General features: G+C 41.6%; 1 protein-coding gene across 5 annotated transcripts in view; it reads left to right on the forward strand.

The window, feature by feature from the left end:
- Positions 1-205: 205 nt before the first annotated feature.
- OSBPL3 (oxysterol binding protein like 3) overlaps positions 206-15,260 on the forward strand; it is a 164,563-nt gene continuing 149,508 nt past the window's right edge. For 2 of the 5 annotated variants that reach the window (XM_090046740.1, XM_090046737.1), the window contains exon 1: positions 206-632. The gene's annotated coding sequence lies outside the window, so the exon portion shown is untranslated. Of the gene's footprint in view, positions 633-840; positions 1,127-1,502; positions 1,582-15,260 lie in introns of those variants that run through there. The other 3 variants (XM_090046739.1, XM_090046738.1, XM_090046741.1) reach the window with 2 other exon arrangements.

Genomic DNA, 15,260 nt, shown 5'->3' on the forward strand with positions numbered 1-15,260 from the left:
GATTTGACTTGGAACATGAAAAAAAAATGTCCTTAAATTAAAAAAAAACCCCAAAGTAGGTTAAGACTGTGCGAATGGCTTGGGTTTGGAATATGCTGCAGCAACGAGTTGCTGCAAAAATGCTTGGGGGTGTAGGTTGTCGCCGTGTTAGTCTAAAGACATAGGCAGACAAGGTTCTTCGGGAGAATCTAGTATCTTTTATTAGACCAACTTAAATAGTTGGGGGGGAAAATTGGCAAGCTTTTGGGTTTAAAAACCCTTGGTTAGGCTGAGGAAGTCTCTGCAGCTGGTGTGTGCTCGTCCTGGATGGAATGAAAAGGCCGGTGCATTTCGAGCACGTCTGCTCGCGGTGCCAGGGCTGCGAGGCCCGTCCAAGCGCGCTCATTGCCGCGCACCTGGCAGCGCTGGAGATGCCGAGCCCTTGATGCGATTACTACGAGCCCGGGCGCCGCGAGCCCCTCCTCCTGCTCGGAGCAGCCAGTGGCAGCGGCTCCCCGGCCGGCTAGGGAGGGACTTCTCCTCGGGGCTGCACCTCGAGGAGCCTCAAATGGGAAGGGACCGAGGCTGGGCAGCGGCGGCGGACACTTAGAGGCGACCAGAGCAGTGCGGGGATCGCCCGGTGAAGCACGGAGGTACCGCATCCTGCTGCTCCGGGCCGGTGGGTGGGCGCGGAAGCAGGCGGTAGCTCGTGCAATGCGGGGCGGGCAGTGCTCGACGGCTCCTCCCTGGGGCCGCCGCCTCGCCCGCCCGCGCCACGTTCCCTCGCCCCACCTGTCCGACTGGCGCCGCTTGTGACGTCATGGAAACACCCCCCCCCCCCCCCGCCGGCCCGGGGAGGGTGGGGGCTAGCGCCGCCCGAGCTCTGCCCGAAGGAGCGGTTCTCTTTGGTCAGCGCAGCTGTCAATCAAGTGAGATGATCCCTGCCCACTTCCCCGCCTGCAGGCGGAGGCGCAGGTAGCGGTGCTGAGTTTATTGCTGAGGTTGCCGGCGCCGCTCAACTTCTTTTTCCCCGGTCCCCTGCGCGGCGCCCGGCCGTGCTGCCCAGCCGCGATGAGGAGCCGCCGCCCCGGGGTGGGGCGCGGGGGCTGGAGGGGAGCTCGCACTAGCCTGCTGGCAGCTGCCTCAGGTAGGTGGGTGGGATGCAGGCGGGGCTTGGGTTGGTACCCTGGAGGGGAGGGGTTGTCACCCCCAGGCATTTGCCCTTCTCCCATCTCTCCAGCCAGCCGTGTTGCATTTGATACCCCGTATCTTTGCCGGGCATCTCCCTGCTACCATATGCTTCGTCCATGTCCCCTGCCAAAAACTGACGGCCACCTGGGCATATTGGTTTTACAATGTGTTTGGGGACATCGCTTCCCCACCTTGGAAAGAGCAGGAAGAGGCTGTGGTGTTGGGCAGGCAGCAGGAAAACTTCTTGGCCAGAAAAGTGGCTTGAAAACAAGTGGGCAACACAGGGTTTCATCTGGAGTCAGATGAGAATCCAGGTTAGCCTACCGGACACATAATGGAGAAGGGCCCCGGGCTAAGAGAGACCTACTTCTGGCTCAGGAACCCTTGCCTGAATAGATGTCCCTTTCCCCTGTGAGTTTCAACAAAAGCGGGGGAGGTGTCAAAACTATTCAGTCTGGGTGTTAGGCCTGAACTTAACCTTTCTTCCCCTAATAAATGAGGAATTTTGTCTTTTACTATAAATAAAACACATTAACATGTCTGTCTGTGTATATTCTGCCTACTCTCCAAAGGCATCCTAAAAAAAGAAATGGGATTTAAATATCTGTGTAGTCATCTCTTGAAGTCCATTGAGATTCTTGGTTGTGCTTTGTGGAGTATATTATTTTCTTCTCTTTTATTATCAACCTATAGAAATACCTCTCCCTACTTTGTACTGTGCACTGTTCAGGATTTTTGTGATTTCTTTAGGTCCTGATGTGTTGTTCTATGTGGTACTGAAATGTATCTAATTCTAGATTAATCAATAAACTAAGCATCTGTTTCAAAAATTTTATCCTGTATCTGTTACTAAATCCGCACAGCTGAGAGGTGAATTTTTCTCAGAGTGGTTCAGCAGGGAGCCACTGCAAATTTTCCCCTCTTGCTGTGTGCTTTGGAAAAATCTAGCTGGCAGCCAGCTGGCTGCTAAATGCAACTCCAGAGCTCTTGAGCATATCTGCAAGTCCATCACTTTTAGATGACTGTGTAATTCTTTTCAGAAGTATAAAAGAAATTGCTACTCCCCCCCCCACTACTTCCCTCTTCAAGGAATTAGGTTAACTGGATCCATTAACCTTCATTCAATTTCCAGGTTAGTGAAGAGTAATTTCTATTACAACTTTGAGCAGAAAATAATCTATATGAGCCCTTAAGCATTCCACTACTTACCTGACATTTTGCTAATTTATTTTAGTAGTATTAATACTATGTGCCATTTGGAATAAGTATAAAAGAGAACACAACTAAATCTGTTGCTTTAGAAGGTAATATGTCTAGGGGGGTTTTTTGGTTTTTTGTTTTTTTTCCTTTTCTAGGCCCCTAAGTACTTCAGGAGTGCTGTTCGGTCTCTGCTTTCTTGAAATGAAGGGACATGGGTAGCTGCATGTATTTGTTTTGTTTCTTGACTTTCACTGATTAACCACAGAGTTTAGAATGTAATTTTAATTCTGTTTTAGCCTAATTCAGTATTTAAAACATAAGGAATGCTTAAGCAAACTGTAAGGCTTCAGATAACGGAAATCAGAATTGCGGTTAGCTTTAATGCATCTTTTAGTGCCAGCTCTTGATTGAAAAATGTAACATATTAAATATTGCTCTAACAAACCTTTCTTAAATCTTACTGGAATAAGATGCATACTTGTGTAGCTTTGTTCTAGTGATTAAATTATAATGCTTTTCATTCTTTATTCATTAATATCCTTTACTGTGACCTCTTTTGGTTGGCCAGATTTTGCTATCTGTGGGACTGCTTCTGTCTGTCTGCACATGTACAGATGTGTGTGTGTGGGTGGATTGTGGGGGTGGGCTGCTGAATTGGGCCTAGAACAAGGCTGAAAGTTACTGGCACACTTGCCAAGGACAGGAAGTATTGGTGAGACTTCAAATAGGATTAATTTATTACAATAACTATCACCTGGTTCATTCATACAGTACTCTGTGAATGCAAGCACTATATATCAGTTCTACTAATGCTTTGATGAAAAGAGAAATAGTTAAAAGTAGAGGTACACCAATTATATCTGTTGCATATTGGATTGGCACTGATAAAAAGGGAAACTTACATTATCAGTTATTGACCTTTTTTTGGGCCAGTGTAGCCAATAATATTCATCAATAAATAAAATGAATTAGGCCTTCTGGCCAGGGCCTTGGACACCTGGGTTTCCTCTTGCCTACAAGGCCAGAGTCCACAGATGCCTGAGTTCCCTTGGAAATGGCAGGTTTCCCCTTGCAGGCAGGCAGTGTTCCAGCCTGCAAGGGCTCCTGCTTGGGGATGCTGAGAGTCAGATGCAGGGGGCGCTGCATGCACATGTACACATGGCCAGGAGTACAGGCAGGCAGTGTGGAGAGCAACTCCCTGCAGGTAAGTCTATGGAAGGGAAAGGGGGGTGGGCGACAGATAGATTCCCTGACCTGAGGAAGGGAGTGGGGCAGGGGTTAGGGGTGCTGCCCAGCCAGGGCAGTTCATGGGATCCAGGGCAGAGACCAGGATGGAGCTGTGGGTGGCTCATCCAAGGGGAGGTGGGCAGCTTCCCACCTCTGTGTGCATCTCCTGGGGGAGGCATAGTGGGTTATGTGTGCCCTCAGACTTCTGCATGGGGTGGATGCAGACCACTTGCTGTGGGCTTGGGGCTCTCTGCTGTGCTGCCTGAGTTCTGGGAGCCCCATGCTTCCTTGTGCCCCCCTGCCCTCCTAGCAGCAGTGGGGGCAGCAAGTTGAGTCTCCTGCTGTAGGGCAAGCAGGGGGCACAGGGTTGGCATGGGACTCCCAGGGCAAAGGCAGCAGAGCAGATAACGCCAAGCCTACAGCAGGCACCCGCATCTGCCCTTGACCTGCTCAGGTCTGCCCTGCTTAAGTGTCCCCATGCTTAAAAATGGTGGCAACAGCACTTGAACTGAAGCTTACTCAACAAGCTCTAGTTCAAGCATCACTGCTGCCATTTTTAAGCAGCAGGATGCTGATCCCCTGGGTCCCATATACTGCCCTGGCTGGGCAGTGTCCCCAGCCTCTACCTTTGTCCCATTCCCTCCTTCACCATGGGGTCCTTGAGCTGCCCACACTGTTTCCTCTCCGAAGACTTACCTGCAGAGAGCTGCTCTCTAAGCTGCCCAGCTGCATTCCTGTAAATTGGATATTGCAGGGGTTTTCAGTGTCCTTCCTTTACATATATATATTCTCCAATGCTCTCTAGAAAGATTGAATTGTGGGATTATTTTGGCAAGCTTAGCTCTTCAGGATTCACACTTGTTAAGAAACGAGTTCTTAGTTGCTGTTAGCAGTTTATACATTACTTGACTATTGAGTAGGAAGGCTTTCTTGGTTTGCAGTAATTAACCTTTTAGGCTAAATTTCAGCTTTTCATGACATCCATTTCAAAGGAATGTTGTGATGGATGAGGCAGCAGTATGGGGACATGTCTGTATAAGTATGAGCCAGCTTTGTTTTAGAAGAGGCTTATTTACTTCACTTAAACTTTGTATTCTGATACTGTTGCCAAGTTTCCACCAACATCAACCAGTTCAATGGCAGTGGGATCTGGCTCATCATAAGCACACAAATGTCATTGGCAGAAACCTGAAAGCTCCATAATATAGTAGCATGCATTATTAAAGGTGATGTTAAAGGTCAGGCTAGGTGAGCCCAATGCTCCCATACAGCAGTATATGAAAGTTAAAGTTATGTCCTACACTACTTCAGAAAGCTTTTGCTTTCCACTCACTACTTTTTGTGATCCTAAACTATGTTATTTGGAAAGCTAAAGATTTGGAAGCAACATGCAGAATAAAATGACTTTCTTTTTATATTAAAGGAGCTACTCTATTTTTCATATTTAATTAAAATATTTATTTTATTTTCTGTAAAGCTAATAGAAAACTGCCAGGCTGCTGCATCGAAACGGTACAGAATCGAGGTCCGGTTAGACAAAAAGAACGTGAGGTTTTGACCGTAGGAAATGATCCAGTGCTTGCAGGAATATGCATTTAAAATGAACAGAAGAATCTAATAATTGGTGTCCACAATGCATTTTCATTTTTACATAACTTGGTGCACACCTCTGATTAGGGCCAATTTGTTTCTTACAAAATGTTACCAAAACAAAATGCATCAGTCTTTGCTCTTTGGGACCCTTATATGTATGTGTGTCTGTATAAATATATAATAATTCTGGTATTTTGGAAGGGATATGTTGTTGTGTTACTCGGGATGTGTATAGATTTGGACTCCCACAGCTGTTTTTAGTAGAAGATGTATCTAAATCCATGCATACCTGGGAGGTGTGTGTAGAAATAAACAAAGAACTACTGTAATATGATGAAACCATAAATAATCTGTATGGAAGTGAGCAATGAATTAATGTCTTCTGCAGGGCGTGGTACTCTTGGGGGGGGGGGTTATCTTTTGTTGTGGTTTTTTTTGAGGGAGAGATGTGTTTGTAAGCTAGGCACAAAACAAAAGAAAAAAGGCAATTGGTCAAATTTAACTTTCATCATGTAGTTTGATATACAAATTGTTCCTGGAAGTTACTGGTGACCAGTATAAGACCATAGATAAATAAAGCCCAAGCAGAAAATGTTATTTTGTTACTCAGAAATCTAATCTTGACCTGATCCTGAGATGTTGAACATCTGTCACTCTTTCTTACTTCAGCCTCCATCCCTAACTTGCCCATCTTGCACAGCTGGAAGCTGCTCATGATTGATCTGTATCTTTTAACAGAGAGAGAGTCTCATCCTTCTGAATGTTTTTAAGGTCAAGACTTAATCAGCTTAATACTTTTGCATACATTTTCTATATTGCAGTAAAGTCAAGCCTATGGCAATTTGACGTCTCAAGCAACTTGCAACATTTTTAATTAGGGCACCTTTTAAGGCAGCGTATGTGGTGTCTTTTCTTTGGATGTAGGTGTCTCACTTGTATTGCATAATCCACAACTAAAAACATACATTATTAATCAACAAGCTGTTGATAGCAATATCACTTCCCTTGACAGATGTTGGAATATGGGATTCTACATGGTCTACTTTGCTTCAAAAACCACTATGAGATTCATAGTCAGTTGTCACAGTATATTTTATTTGTAATATTTTGCTGAACCTGTGTTGCCCTAAACATCTCTTTAAAAATGTAGCAAGTCAGTGCAGGCTTCTTGGGGCCGAAGTCATGTCTATCAGCAGCTGTAACCACAGCAGAGCTTTACTCATTGCAGCCTGTGAGTGCTACCATGATACTAACAATGAAATAGCATTAATAACTTGAACCAGTTTTGGTGTGGCAAGCACTGTGCAAGCTTTGCTGTGCAGTCCTGCTAATGCCTCAGCCTCTAACTACAGACCTCCTCTCATTTCATGCTAGCTCCATCCTGACTTCTCACAGAAATAAATGAATTAACCTGAAGTTAAGACTCTTATTAGAAAAGCGTGAGAACTAGGTTTTCCCAGGGTCTAAACTATCACCTTGGAGTAGAGGCCTTAGTTTCACTATGAATTTCTGGTTTACTAATTAAGTCTCTTACATGTTGTGCTGTCTGGGGGGGGTGTGTGTGTGTGTGTGACCTGAAGGTTTAGCTCAACAATAGAAAAGGTTACTGTATGTATGTTGGGGGGAGTTGCTTTTTAAACACTGTTTGGTCCCCCCCCCCCCCAAAAAAAAAAAAACAAAAACCCCAACCTGCATGACTTATCGGTTCAAACTGAATTTCAACTTCTCCACTGCTGTTTGACTGTTCAAGGAAAGACCCAAGTTCTACCATCCCTGTCTAGGGCTACACTTTCCATAAACTTTAAATCGCCTGTTTTCCTTCTTTAATTAGTGTTCAGTGGAGGGATTGTTTCAGCTGCCCCTTTTTGAATGTTCATCCACCTGTCCTGTGTCACAACGCTGGACAGTCTTGCAGTTTGCTGTCATGTTAGAATAGGGTGCTATTTAAAATTGTCATCACCAAAATCTAGCTCTTTATGGTAAGCTGTTGAGGTATGCAGTTAGTGCCTGTATCACATCTGTCTCATCTTGTTACATGATGAAGCCAGTATCTATGCCGAACAGTAGAGGACAGCATGCATTCTTGTTTGATTTAAAACCATTTGCTCAAGTATTATGTTTACTTTAATGATGTATGCTGCACTTTGATATCAAATTAAATTTTTTTTTTTGTAACAGTCTAATGCTTTATGATGATTGAGAGGTGGCTGTCAAATTTGAGACTTTCTTCTGCATCAACAAGTGGTGGGTTGTTTGTTTTTTTTCTCTTTTTTTCCAACAATACTTCAGGATGAAAACTGGATAGCTTTTTCCTTTTAGATGCATTTCAGCTATTTCCTTTATTCTACTTAAGACAATAGTTAGGAAGATATACACTTCTCAGTAACAGAAATATCTTGTTGCAATTGTTTAGGTAACCTTTTTTTGAATTTTTTTTCATGCCAAAAAAAGAAAATTAATTTTAAAATTACTAATGCTTGTATTGAATTTAGTTAATGTAGAGAGAGGTTAAGGTCTAAGGTGTGTTGGAAAAGTGAAGTTTAGCTGCAGTTATACAGTCCTTGCACTAGCCTCACATGAACAAACCCATACTGTAATCCTTTTGTTTGGCCCATGCTTACAAACTCCCTCTTGCTCAAACTGTGGAAGCAATTCAAACAAGTAAACTAGCATCCTGTCAGCTGCAAGTTGAACCATGCATATGTAGGAAATTCTACTCATTTATGTACATGCAGCCAATGTCATTTTTAATTTGGCTAAATATATATAATGGGTTACACTTTTTTTTTCTATGCAGGAATTCCACTAGGCTGGGGAGTAGTATGCTTAAGGTCTCTGAAAGCAGCACTAAATTCATTCTTTTAAGAGTTATCCTTTGTGAGTAAAATATCCCTTCACTTCTTCTGAATAAAATGTGGAAAAAATATTATGGGGAAAACCATTTCAAGAATAGGCTGACAGATTAAAAAAGAAGCTTGAGTGTTTTCTTTGCATCTTCTCACCCTCATTTGATGCCAGTGAAAAATATTCCTATTATATTGGGACAATCAAGAAAGACCAGGAGAATATTTTGCTGAAGGGACATAGCATGATAGAAGCTTGTTTAATAGTCAAAGCATTAAAGCCTTGTACAGTATTTGAGCAGAGTGATCTGTTTTATCTTTTGATTTCCTCCCTCACCCTTTTTGCTTGCACAGAGAGAACTTGAGTCTGATAGCCGTAAGGGGCTACACTGTCAATTTTGAAAATATAAAACAGTTCTTATAGTGAGGTCCTTCATTATCCCACTTGGATATTAAGGAAGGGTAGGATCTAGGCTGGGGCAGAATAGTTCTATTGGAGAATATGAGGAACATGTCAACTTCAATCAAGAACATTTTAATTTCATTGGGTAAGCCAAACACCAGGAAGATGTTAAGTTTGGATTTTAGTATAGTGGATGTTATTGTATAACTTGCAGTGAATGATGTCATGATCTGTAGTGACAGGAAGCTACACTACACACTTTAGAAAAGTGGACTGTCTTGTTACTGTTGATCTTGGAAGGAGTGACATGGGGGCAGAAACCCCACATGGTATTGGAAAGAGCTGATCAATATGAGCCTAGAAATTTGCTCTTGAACTGTGCCAGAAGTCATCAAAACCAATGCAGTTTCAGTATCACATTGTTTAAAATCTGGATTTGATTGAGCTTAGGGTCTTGGGAACATCAGATATGGAGACTGGAACTATTTTGCCACAATTTTTTTTTGGGGGGGTGGTTTGCTTTTTCTTAAAAACAAAACAAAAAAAAAACCAAACTTCCCACCTCCCAAAGAAAAAAACCCAAGAAAAATGGGAAGTTCTGAAACAAGGCAACATTTTGAAAAGTTGGTCAGCTTGAAGCAATGGCTCTTCAAACTGGAAAATAACAATTGCTTTCTCAGGGAGAACAGACTTTTTTTTTTTTTTTGCTCTCCCGAACTGTGGTGCTGATAAGCAACTGCAAATGCAGTCCTATTCACGAATAACTTAGAAGTGGCACTTTAGTGGTCCCCATGGTACCACCAGAGCTGAGGAAGCTTAAGACCAGTGAAGCCTGTTCATTTATCCAGGAAAGGTGCAGATGGGTTACCTTAGGGCTATACTACCTTGCATTCAGATTGAACTGTCTTGTCTGCTAGGAGCTAGTCCTTCATTACAAATAACCTCCTTTGCAGAAAACATTCAGGGTGTTCTGTTTTGTTTTTTTAAGTCAACAACCCACCTGTAATTGAAGAATAGGGAATTGCAAAAGTGTAGGGTGGAAACAAGTGAAGTGACCTTTTGGGGACTATCTTTCCTGCACTCTAGTTAATGACAGTGTTGTATTATTGAAATGGTTTCCTTCTCCAGCAGAGTGTTTTTGTTTTAAGAGAGATTAATTTGTCCCATCAAATAGTGATGTAAAAATGTCAGAATTAGGTAACTATAACTCTGGAGCTGATGCCAGGTGTTTATAGTTTCATGTATATAATATAATCCTTGGCTCCCACTGCATTTGCTGCCTGATTCTTCTGTATACTGGTATTCCATCTTTGAGCTGTACCTTCCCTTCATAATTTTTTTTTTTTTTTTTTTTTTTTGCACATGCGAAGAAAGTGTTAAATGTTACTTTACCAGAGGAACAATGCTGTATGTATACAAGCTGGTTTTCCTCTATCTTTGAACTCAATATGTAACTCAATGTATGGGAGATAATCTTTGGTGAGGTATCTCTGAAAGGATCAAATGTTGAGTAATGGGACATTATAATTTCTTATGCATCAAAAATGTTTTTGTTTAATGCTTAATTTAATTGGTCAGGCTTTTCATGAGCTGCTTCAAGTCAGTTGATTAGCTGTAACAGAAAAGAGATGAACTGGTTTTGGCCAGTCTTCATTTAAAAAAAAAAAAAATGAACCCAACTTACAATTTAGTGAAACAGTAATGAAGGTAATGGGTATATACTGACATAATCACAAGGCTGTACATTTTGCCTCTAAGTACTGTGGAACTTGCGTGAGATGACAACTGATTTCCACTTGAGACACAAGTCAGCTGTCTTTGTAACATGGTTCAGCTGTTGAAGACATTTGGAGTCCTTTCATAACCAAGAGGACTGTTTCACAGCCTTGATAATCTTCACATAATGACACCTCCCATAATAATACTTCACATTGCATTACCAAATGTACATTGCCAAATAAGCTTGCATTATTTATCTTAACAAGACTAGAGTATGTGGGTGGTGCAAAAGTCCTTTGCTCAATGCAGAAAGACAGTTCTTTGCCTTGGGTGTATTCAGACAGAACTAGTAAGTGGCTGCTTAATATGAATAGCTTTCATGTATGGGGTACACGCAGCTCAGTGAAGTGTGTGTGAAATCTAGTGTCTATGAAATATCTTGGATGGGAAGTATTTTTTTTTTCTGTCTCTTTTACCACAGTTTGTGTCCCTGCAAAAGTTGAACTCTTAAGGGAATTGTATCCCTACCTAATATCATTGCTTAGTAGGCCGCAAATTTGTTGCCATTCACTGCATGAGAAATTTATTTTTGATTCGGGGAAGAGCACTGGGCATGCATTTATCGTTATGTGTCCTTGTATCATTGTTTGCCAATAAAAATAATTGCCCTCTGTGTTTGCAACTTTCCAGTTCTGAAATGGAAGATGATGGGTGGGAAACGATCAAAAATATAATGTGTCTGGGGCTGGTTTATTTAGTCTTGGAATTTTATTCAAAAGGTACTTTTACAAACTCCTTGGCCATCTACTTCTTTTTGTACTATTTTGGCTTTTTCCTTTTTAAAAAACATTGGCATAGTCTGAATTCAGAGGGCCATATTTTTCTAGATAATTATGAATGCCATTGCAGCACCTGTACGTAGCTCATTTGAGAGCAACAGTAAGCAAATGAACAAAGCTTGTGAAGTACTACAAATGGCAGAGCCAAACCACGGGACAGGGAATTTTAAAAAAGAGAGGTTGGTAAAGAAGTCAGAAATTGCTGGTTTCCACTTGGACTTCTGCCAAATGTGATACTTGGATTGCTCTAAAATATACTAATGGGTGTAAAGCAATGAATTCCACAATCTATTATTAATATACTATACTTACTTGAATAGAAGACAACCCCAATTATAGGGTTACCTCCCCCCCATTAGATTCTATATATGGAAAACTTAAATATTGATTATAATTTTCAGGTTTAGAATCTAGTTGTTGGAGATTTTGCCTAAAATTTGTCATCTTCTCACTGCTGCAGCAGGGACAATACATCTGGTAGGTCAAGTAGCCCCTTTACTCTCCGCTTCACCCCAACTTTTTTCCCTGGGATCTCCTTCTCCCTCTCTTTACTGTCAGACCTGCTTTACCTGAGCTCATAGAAGCCAGGGGTAAATTTTAAAAAACAATAACCTTGACAATAAACATGGCTGTAGCAATTTTGCGTATAGTACCAATACATTTTGTTCATCCAGAATTGATGCATGTTATCTTTTTTTTGAAACTGCTGCAAGTTCTAACATAAGTATTCCATAAACACGTTTTTGAGCAGAATTTTGGCACCTGCTTATATGTAATACAAACTATGGATGATATCAGTCCAGAGGCTTATGACTTACTACATTGTTCATTGGGCTGGGTCCCATGAGTCAGCAGCACTTTAAGCCATGGTGACCTCACAGCACAGCTCTGTGTGTGTGTGTGTGTGTGTGTGTGTGTGTGTGTGTGTGTGTGTGTGTGTCTACACTCCAGATACCACTCCCCCATGACTGGAACTAGGTGTTCTTGCCACAAGTCCTATGCAGATGAGGCTCAGGGCAACCTGGTTGCAGCTTCACCTGTTGAAGGGTAGGGGCACACTAATCATATGTCCCAGGCAACGAGGAATTCTGTTTGGGACCCCATTTCATGATGTTTGCCAGGCATTTAAAACTGGTTAGGAAATGGGCATAATTGGAAACGGAACAGAAAGGCACAGTTCAGCTGTTGGAGTGAAGAGGAAGTCAAAATGTATGCAATGTTGTATTTCACCACTACTTGGAAAAAGTCAGCTGTGAGGGGGACTGTACTTAATGGGCATTACACATGTCTTACACAGATGGGTTATACTAACCTATTTTGTGTTAGGTTCCTACTGGTATCTCAAATATAGACTTTTTGGCACCACACAGAGGATATTAGGGCTGGTATTACAACATCTCCAGGTGCGGTGCCAGTTCCCTGTGGAGAGAACACCCACCCCCTTTTTTTTTTTTTAAGGGATATGGACATAGCTCCCCTCAGCATGTTTGTAAAATGTGGGCTGCGAGTTTTATAGTCATACTTGGTATTGGCTGTATTTAACCTCATAGTTGGTTTCTATTGCTGAGCACCTGCTGCTTTTGGCAACAGTTTGATAAACAGTGTATTTAGTGAGATTTCTTTGTACGCAATTATAAAATGAGGGGTGCTATTCACCATACCGATTTGGAGGGGGTGGGGAGGACACGGACCTTATCTTGTATTTGAGTAATTAAGGTCAATAGATGGAGATGCGGTAAAAAAAACTAATATAGGAGTGAGGAAAATTTTGTTTTAGGACAAGACCTTGAATTATAAATGTAAACTATCAAGGTTTACAAGCTGAGGTGTGGAAGGTATCTGATTGCTGAATCCAGAATCTTATGTAATGCTGTAAACCTCATCTCCAAAAGGCATGGACCTATAGGGAAGTGCAGAGAAGATACTTCTGTCTATCGCTAGTAAAGTAGACCGGGTAGTCCTGTTTTAAGGAGTGGAACAAAATATCCATGTGATTTGAGGGGACGTGAGATCATAGTGTGAGTATGACTATGTGTGTGAACAGGAGCAAAGGACTTTAATGCAGCCAATTCACAGTTTAAAGCCAACACGTCACACAGGTGATGAAAGAGAAGCGGTTGGTACATCTGATTTGAATGAATCTTTTAACATGTCTGCTCTACATGTAAGGATCTACTTCTGTTATACTGGTGTTCTTGCTTGCACAGGCAGTTAGAAGGTTTCCACATTTATGTCTGTAATAAGACTTAAACAAAACCACCTTGCCCCATGATGTTTGGGATATAAAGGGCTTAATTTTCTATCCACCTACAGTCTAGAATTCTTTAAAACAAAACCAAATTTAAAAAAAAAAAACATTTTGGGTGATTTTTCAGTATTAGTTATAAGTTGGGTGAACTATATAGTTCTATTTTATCCCCCTTTGTATTCTTTTTTTGCTAGGATACAAGAACCAATTTTTGTTTAGCCTGTCAAAATAAGATAGGCTCTCCATTTTCCCCTTATCCTAAGAGCTATTTTCTGAACCTGTTCCAGTTTGAATCCTTCTTTATTATTTGAAGATGGCTGATCAGCTATGTGGTGTTCCATCTGAGATCTTCTGGGTGTTGGTTTTGCATCCTGCACCAGTAGTTCTAATGTCTTCATTTTGTCTGTATTCCTTGCATTTGTGTACTAACATTTCTGTTATGTCTGCCAGAAGCCTACAGAACACCTAAGATCTGATTAACTAGTTAATCGCATCTTAAATGGTAACCCAGCCACATGTTCAGGCAATTAATGATGGAATAAAATGGGAAATAAGCTGCACAATTATTCCACATAGTATGTTTAATAATTTTGTGGCTGGCTTCCGTTGTGCCTTAAATTGAATGTGTGGTAGGGTTAGAACCCCACTGGGATCTCCACTCTGCCCCAGTGCAGTCCCCACTGGCCAACAAATCAACTGATTGTTGGCTGGCTCTGGGGACAACTCGGGCTGACTGCAGCTTCAGTGCAGTCCTGATCCAGTCAACAATCAGCTGAACATCTGCTAGCTTTGGGGACTATACTAGGCTTGAACAGAGGTCATTTGGAGCCCTGGGGCCATCCCAATCCAGCTGAAAATCAGCTGATTGTCAGGCACCCAATTTTCAACTTGCCGATGCAAGGGGAATTTGGGACTATAATCCCGTGCTCCCCTATGCTGACAAGTGGGGTGCAATTGAGACTTGATTCCCTGATCCCAATTTGAATGTCTTGCCATGCATTCATGGCATTGGAGGAAGCATGAGATTTTGGGATCTGTGACCTTATCCCACTTTAAATGAACCTCTGTCCATGGCCTTGCTTACCATTCCCTTATCCGTAACTGGATTAGAGTACATTATACAATAGCATTAATGTTTCACCATCGCTACTGAAACTTCCTCTCCTGATGGATCCTAGGATTGCATTTTGCACTTTTTTCTTCATGGTTGCATCACATTAGTGTTACCTCATGACTGATATACCTACGTGTTTCTTCTGTCTTTTCATGATCATATAATTCATAGCAGAAAGTCTTGTTAATCCCTATATGCTTAACACTGTTTACAGTGAAATATATCATTTTGTTTCTATTAATCCAACGTGACCAAATTCATTAGACTCGCTCCTGCTTCTTGTCTAAGTTCATTTAATAAAAATATTAAGTGATAGTGATTCCAAGACCAAGGCTAGAATGACTTCCCTCTAATATTCTTCTACCCCATCCTTCCCTTTTTTTTTACCTTGTTGTCACTATTGTTTGATACTTACTGTTGTTTCTCCTTTAGCCAGTTCTGTATTCACCTTGCATTCTTCAAGTAGACCTGAAAAGACAGGAAATACTATTTTCCCACATTGCTCTTGTATCAAGTGCTTCTACTGAAGTCCTGATTTAGAGCTAACACATTTCCCTTGTCTGGAAAATAACTTATCAAAGAAAGCTATCTGGTTAGACTGGTATGACTTATCTTGATAAACTGTGTTTGTGTTTTATCTGGATTTTTTTTTCCCCATTTTCCTTTTGTCTGTTTAAGGATACATCTATGCTGATATTCATGGCTGAGATTTGTCTTCATTTTACCTGATCAGGCCTAACCCCTTTACTTTATACCTTATAGTTCATACCAAAGTTCACTTGGTTGCCATTTTTTCTTATGTGTGGCACTAATATGTATGCCAGGCTACCTTGTGCCATGCAAAACTATGTGTCCTTCTAAGAATTGGTCTCCTGATTTACTGCTTAGAAGGAGATACAAAGGG

The sequence above is a fragment of the Crocodylus siamensis genome, chromosome 5 (genome assembly GCF_052110815.1).
Source record: "Crocodylus siamensis isolate JL-2025a chromosome 5, ASM5211081v1, whole genome shotgun sequence".
Lineage (NCBI taxonomy): Eukaryota > Metazoa > Chordata > Crocodylia > Crocodylidae > Crocodylus > Crocodylus siamensis.